The sequence below is a fragment of the Furipterus horrens genome, unplaced genomic scaffold (assembly GCF_987537825.1).
Source record: "Furipterus horrens unplaced genomic scaffold, mFurHor1.1.pri manual_scaffold_17, whole genome shotgun sequence".
Classification (NCBI taxonomy): Eukaryota; Metazoa; Chordata; class Mammalia; order Chiroptera; family Furipteridae; genus Furipterus; species Furipterus horrens.
Genome location: NW_028327187.1, coordinates 113,381,577 through 113,389,053, shown reverse-complemented (window position 1 = coordinate 113,389,053; position 7,477 = coordinate 113,381,577).

Below are 7,477 nucleotides of genomic sequence, written 5' to 3'. Positions count from 1 at the left end.
TCTGCACTGAGGGGTGGTAAGTTTCAGAGTCGGAGTTTTAAATTTGTTGCTTTTCCATGAAATCTTGCCGAGTGCCGCTTGCTAGTACCACCTCTTCTTTCGGTGATGACGGAAAGAAAATGGCGGCGGGAAAAGAGAGCGGCGAGAACAAGGACGGATCTTTAAGCCTGACAGCCGAAGAGAAGGAGGTGCTCAGCGGGTTGGACAGGTACGGACCGCCGTCGCAGTCTTACCTGGCTGCACGGAGGCTGCCGCCGCTTTCTGGGGAGACCCCGTTACAGCTTGCCTTCGGTGGCAACAGGGGGTGATTCCACAGCTTTCCAAGCGTTGGATACCGGGGCCTTGAGCTCGGGAAGGGACGGGTCGGTGGCTCTTATACAATGTGACGAGCCTCCTGTATCTCCTTTCACAGCCGGCTCTTTGGGGTCCTTAGGCTTCATGAAGATGGCGCCAGGACCAAGACCCTGTTGATAATTTGACGGTGGCTAAATGGTGTGGGGGTTTCTTTTGGGAATGATGAAGACGTTCAAAAATTGACTGTGGTAATAATTGCACTATTCTAAATACACACCATTGAATTATAGGCTTTGAATGTGAATTGCATGGTCTGTATATTATTTTTCAATAAAGCTATTATGAAAAAAGCAAATGAACTGGGGGAGGGAATTGGAGACAGGATCTCTACTGGCTGTTTAGCTCAGTCAGTTATTCTGAACCTTTCTGTACGATCCCATGTCCCACTTGACTCATCTCTCTAATGGAGAAATACAGCAGTTCTCCTCAAAAGGCTTCCGTGGAAGCATCCCAGCCAGTTCCACCGACAACAAACCGGCCCAAAGCTTCAGTCCACCATCAGTGCTCCCCATTCCTCTCTGTTTTTTCCCCATTTCTCAAGCCACAGATTTGAGCTGCATTGTAAATGATATCAAGCCCCTGGAACCTACAGAATCTTCTAGAATCAAACCAGAGCACTTGCCATATACGTCCCTGCTTAGATCTGTACTCAGAAAATCAGCCCTACACTGACTACTCACAGTGCATTCTGGGATCAGCAGTATCAGCATCACCTGGGAGCAAAAGCAGAAATGGGGACCCCATGCAGACCTACTGAATCTGAATCTCCCTTGTCACAAAGCCTTCAGCGAGTCCCACGCATGTTCCAGAGTGCAAAGTGCTGTCCTGTCCATAGCAGTTGGAGCTGTGAACTCTGCATCCCACTTATACCTTTGTATGAGATGGCCAAGTTCCTAGCTAGCACTGCTCTCTCCACTGGTCTTGGTCACAACCATCTCCATCCTCCGTGTTGCTATTTCCAAGGGACAGTTCTCAGCCATGAAACCTATCAGCAGCATTTACACTCTTGCTTCCTTCTTGAAAACACTTTTTTTCACATGTCTTGTAGTAGGTCACTAGCCACCTTGCTGGTCCTTGACTGTGCCAGGCACACATCTGCCACAGGACCTTTGCACTGGCTCTTGCTTTTGTCTGGAATACTCTTATCCCAGATTCCCAATGACTTAACTTACCTCTCTCAATCCCTAGCTCAGATGTCATCATGGGCAGTGAGGCTTTCCCTGGCTGTTTAATATGTTCCTGGGTATCCTTCCTGACTTTTTTTTATAAAGCTCATTCACGATTTAATACAATGCTTCACTTATTTATATGGTTTATTGTCTGTTTCCCACCCACTTCCCTTCACTAAACTGTAAACTCCATAGGGTCAAGGATTTTTGTCTGTTTGGCTCACAGCTTATCCCCAGCCCCTAGAACAGTTACGTAAAGGGTTAAAAACAAGTTTAGAGGGAGCCATTGTAGTTTACCACATGCAAAACAATTTGAGAGTAGAAAGAATGGAGAATTGGAAAAGAGGAGACATACTTTTCCCAGAATATTTTTGATCTTCCTCATGCAGTGTCTTTGAATGAGTACCAGATATAATATAAAATCTCAGGTCATACAAGGGGACCCACAAAAACCAGAATTTACTTATAAAAATTTGTGTATTCTTACATGTTTAGACTTCGGTCACCTTCAGAATACTCTCCATTTGATGCAATACAACTATTGAGACATTTTTTCCACTGCTCAAAAGTTTTTGAACTCATCGATTTTTATGCCTTCTAGTGCTTCCACCGTTTATTGTTTCACCTCTTTTACATCAGCAAAACGTTTCCCTTTGAGGACTTTTTTCATCTGGGGAAATGAATAAAAGTCACTAGGTGTGAGATCAGGTGTATAGGGAGGGTGGGGCATGGGGATCATGACATTTTTTATCAAAAACTGCTGCTCTCAGTATGGTGTGGTCTAGTGCACACTGGTAAATCACCCATTATGAAATGGGCAAACAAATGCATTGAATCTTCAAAAATATTCACTGAAGCCGAATGCAGCCTCTCACAACAATGCCAGCTGGTACACTGATACAGGTGGGTTTCTAGAACACTCACTTAGCAGGGGAAGCCTGTACTACAAGGGGCCCACCCCCAGAAGATAATCCCGATTCTTACTGAGCTCCCCCCCCCCCCCCCCGTATATGCTCAAACTTGAGGGTATAGATAATTGTCTGGTTGTCTTGTGAACTTTCCCTTTTTCTGCATTGTTCTCCATTTTAGTATTCAGTCGCATTTTAACTGGAAACAAGGAAAAGGAGGTCAGAAATAAAATTCCATTTGTTCATTTCAAGTATTTACTAAGGAATATAGTTGAAAGAGTTGTTTGGTGATTTTATTGTTGTTGACTTAATTATGCATTACAGACTGTACTTGCCTGTGTGTCAGTGATTCAAAAATGGCTCTTTGAAAATAATCATCCCCAAAACATTTACGTAAACACTGTTTGCAACTTGAGTCTTTTAAAGCTCATGTGCATTTATTTATTTATGTTCCAATTCAGTGTTTTTTAGGATATTTACAAAGTTGTGTAAGCATCACCATTATCTAATTTCAGAACACGTTCATCACCCCCAAAAGAAACCTAGTCCCCATTAGCAGTCACTCCCCATCCCTAGGTCCCTCCAGCCTCTGGTGGCCACTCACCTGCTTTCTGTCTCTATGGATTTGCCTGTGCTGGACATTTCATATAGTGGAATCAGACAACATGTGGCCTTTACGTTGGGCTTCTTTCACGTGAGTTTTTAAACTCCAGAATTAAATCATATTTTGCTAACCAAAGGAACTGTACTGACCTTTATTTAAAGTGCAGCTTTAGCGGAATTTACATAAATAATGTAACATTTACACCTGTCACAATTACACTTCTTCAAACTTTTGTGTCAGTAATTATTTTTGGTTAACCACATGCAAAACTTGACATATTGAACATGCAGAACTTCAACTCTTATCCACAAAATAAAGGTCATACAGTTTTTTCTTTAAGAAAAAGGAAATATATCCCTGGCTAGTGTGGCTTAGTTGATTGAATGCTGGCCTGCGAACCAGAGGGTGGCTGGTTCGATTCCCAGTCAGAGCACAAGCCTGGGTTGCAGGCCAGGTCCCCAGCTGGCACATGAGAGGCAACCACACATGGATATTTCTCTCGCTCTCTTTCTCCCTCCCTTCCCCTTTCTCTAAAACTAAATAAATAAAATTTTAAAAAACAGGAAATAAGATATTTTTCCTCATTTCCTAATTTAGTTGGCAAAGATGAGTTCAATCAAATTTCATCACTCTACTGCCTTTAGTAACGACTTGCAGTCATTGCGTTTAGTGAGGACTAAAGTTCAGAACTCTTAGCAACAAGTAGAATCGGTTCCCTCTGGCATAAAATGACTGTGCTTTTGAATTGTGTGGCTTTTTGTAAACTAGTCCCTTCCTCACATAATTCCATTACATCACAAGGCTGGGGGATTTCACATTTAGCTCGTCCACTGAATTTTTTGTATTCTGTCTCCTCTATTTTATCCCTGCTTTATATTGTCTGTGTATACGTTTTTCCCCTTTAATTGTCCATCAAGTTCTGTTTGTAACCCTCAAAGCTCCAGCGTTAACTCTGGGCATGGTAGATGCTTAATGCAATTTTATAAAGTTGATTTTTACTTTAGGTGGGGGTGGAATTTCAATATGATTTCCTATGTGTTTCTGTTCCGTATATTTCACCCCGCACTTTGGAAGCACTGCATCTCACTTTAATAAACTGGGTCATTGTTACTTTTATTGTTTCAAGCCCAATCTCTAGAAAAAATAATTTATTCCAAATAAATTTATTTAATTCATGTTATGGAATTTGAAACTTACCAAATTAATAAAACAAAGAGTCATAAGAGCCATGCTAGATGTATTATTGATTGAATATTTGATGACCCTTCTGGTGGGGCGATTCTAGAACACCACAGCACTCAGATCAAACTGGCCATGTGACAGTTTTGAGTATGTGAAACAAGAGTTTCTTCTTGTATTATTATTGATTAGTTACTGTATTATTTTCCATAAAAACAACTGTAAACCTACTTTTGCCCACCCCCGTATAATGTTAAGTGAAAAAGAATGTTCAACTCTGGCTGAATGGCTTAGTTGGTTGGAGTATGGTCCTGTTCACCAAAAGGTTGCAGGTTCCATCCCCAGTCAGGGCACATATGGAAGGCAACCAATCTCTGTTTCTGTCTCTTTCTCTCTCTCCTTACCCCAAGTCAATAAACATATCCTTAGGTAAGGATTAAAAATGCAAAATAATTTTTAAAAAATTTTAAAAAGGAATGTTACCCAATAGTATATGGAAGAAAATCCCAATTTGGTGAAGGAAACATTTCTTATATAACTTTTCAGTATATATTGAAATATTTATGTAATATACTATGTTGTTATCTATTTTCACTCTGACTTTACCTTCAAAGGTAATACAATGTGGTTTGAGTTAATGTTTATGCTTGTTTCCTTCTTAGTACAGCTATACAAGAACATCTATGCAATATTGAGAACAAATCTCTTATTTTGGCCAATGGCTTGAGAAAAGTATCAAATTTCTGATTATTTAGATGGCGTTTAATGATAACATTGCCTACTGTTGAGTTCTGTGTTTTCCCTCGTATGTGAAAAGTATAGAGGCATTCCTCGGAGATATTGTGGGTTTGGTGCCAGACCACTTCAATAAAGCAAGTATCGCAGTACGGCAAGGTGTAATCCTTTTGGTGGTGGAGGGTCTTGCCTTTAATTTGTAAAACAACACATTTGTGAAGTGCAATAAAGTGAAGCTCAATAAAATGAGGCATGCCTGTCATTATTTTAATTATAGTATTTATTATACCTGAATCTAGGGCCTACTTATAACTTTTCACCCGAGACACCAGCAGTGATTTCTTTCCGACTCCAGATTGAAATGGAGTATTAACACTCAATGCTCACATGCTAATGAGTAGGTGTCATTTTAAGGAGTGGAATCATTAATGCTTTGCAACCTTGACCTCTTTTTCCTCCATGAGTGATGCATTGCATGTTTATAGAATATGAAGATGAAAATCCTAATTAGATGAAGAGAGTCAAACTAGGTCAGTTCTTAAATGCGTTTCATCAGTAAGCATGTTCCTGGAGCAAGGGAGATGAGACCATCATACTCATTTGTCTCAGCTTGCCAACCCTACATGTTCCATCACAAAAGTCCCCCAAACTTGCCCTCCAGGGAAAAAGTCTACTCATGCACTGCCAAATCAATTGGGTAGAGAAGTGAACGGCAGAAGAAAATAGTATTCCTTTTTTCCCATATAAACACCAGTTTTATTCCAAATAATCACCTAATTTTAAGAATGTCTCTCAAGCAGTTTTACAAAAAATTACCCCAATGTCATTAATTCTGGAAATTCTGTTTTGCACATTAGTACTACCTTAGTTGAACTGTAACATTTCAAAAATCCCAGAGCTTCTATATATTTCATTTTTTAAGTTAAAAAATTGTTTTATTCACGATGAATGATGCTACTGAAAACTTTACTTGGTAGACTTTTAGTTACTTTAATGATATTTTTAATCTTATAAATTAGCAACACATATATAATATATATAAAATAAGTTAGTCTAATGGCTTGTATTAGAGGCCAGGGAGTTGCATTTTGTTAAACCCAAAATGAGGAGAGTTGAATTTAGATTCATACAGAGAAAGGCGGACTCTGGATGTGTCATCCTTTGTATTGCATTGAGCAAAGTCTATTTCCTTTTTTCCATAAAATCAAAGACATAGTTTTCATTTTCACCAATAACTTTATTTACTTGGATATTTTGAGTCCGTCAGCTCTCTCCTGCTAGTGGGTAGAGGCCAGCGGGTGATGCTAAACATCTTCCAATGCATGAGACAGCCCCACAGCAAAGAATTATTTGGCCACTATGTCAATAGTACCAAGAAACTTCCCAAACCACTTTTGATATGTTCGATGAGTCACAACACCTTCTCCACACACTGCACAATTTTTTTTCTTGCATTTCAGTTGCATTTTAACCTTGCTTGAAATAATAAAGCATAATACACCGAAAATGTTGCATATCTTCTTCCATCTTCAATATTAAAATGGCTGCACAAAAAAAAAATCACCAACTTTGATAAGTTTCTTTAAATGCACGCTGATGTGACAGCTGTCACAGTACAGTTTAACAAAACTGTTTTGGATGAAGTTAAAGACAACTAAGTGCTACTAGAGCCATAGTATGGAGAAAACTAAACTAATATTTTGGCCAACGCAATATATCCTAAAGCATCAGATGAATTGTAAGAAGTTCAAAGAGCTTCTTATTACTCTTGATTTTTGAAAGTTTCTCTTGAATAATTCTGAGCTTTTCTAGTATTTGAAGATCAAACTTAAGGGTGCAAAGCAGCACAGAGCAAGTACGAAAATAAAGTGTTGCTACAGGTTTCTAGGAAAGGCTGCAAGGATTTAGACTGCACTGTCATCTGAAGCAAACTATCATTGACATTGGCTAAGAGTATTTACTAGGTATACTCAGATTATTTAATATTACTGCCTCAGGCTGGGCAGCATAGAGCCCCCTTGGAGTTGCTCTCCACTCTCTGCTCCCGCCTCACCCCCCAGCTGGGTCTGCAGGATGCCCCACTCTAGCCTGAGCTCCATGTAGGCCATCCTTCTGGCAGAACTCACATGGCAGTGGGCAGGGAAAATCCCCCACGCCTGATTTCGTATTCCGTACACACTGAGAGAGCCCTGGAAGCTAAGCCAGTTTCCAGGAACAACCCAGCCTGGCTGCGGCCCTCCTGGCCCATTTGCCTCCACCACCTGGTGTGGGCAAGTAGGCAAAGTCGGAAGCCAGGTGTCTCAGCCATGGAAGGACGACACTCCAAGCCTGGGGTGCCCCAAGTCGGGGGACTGGTAAAAAAAAAAAGGGTATTCTTAAGTGTTATTTGGCTAGTGTTCAAGTAATACTTATTTCAGGAAAAGTAACTCATTATTCTTTCTTCAGGTGCTGAGTATAAACTACACTCAAGATACGTTGCGTGCTCCACTTAATTTCGGGAAAGCCTAAGAGTCACTTGTAGGACCTAC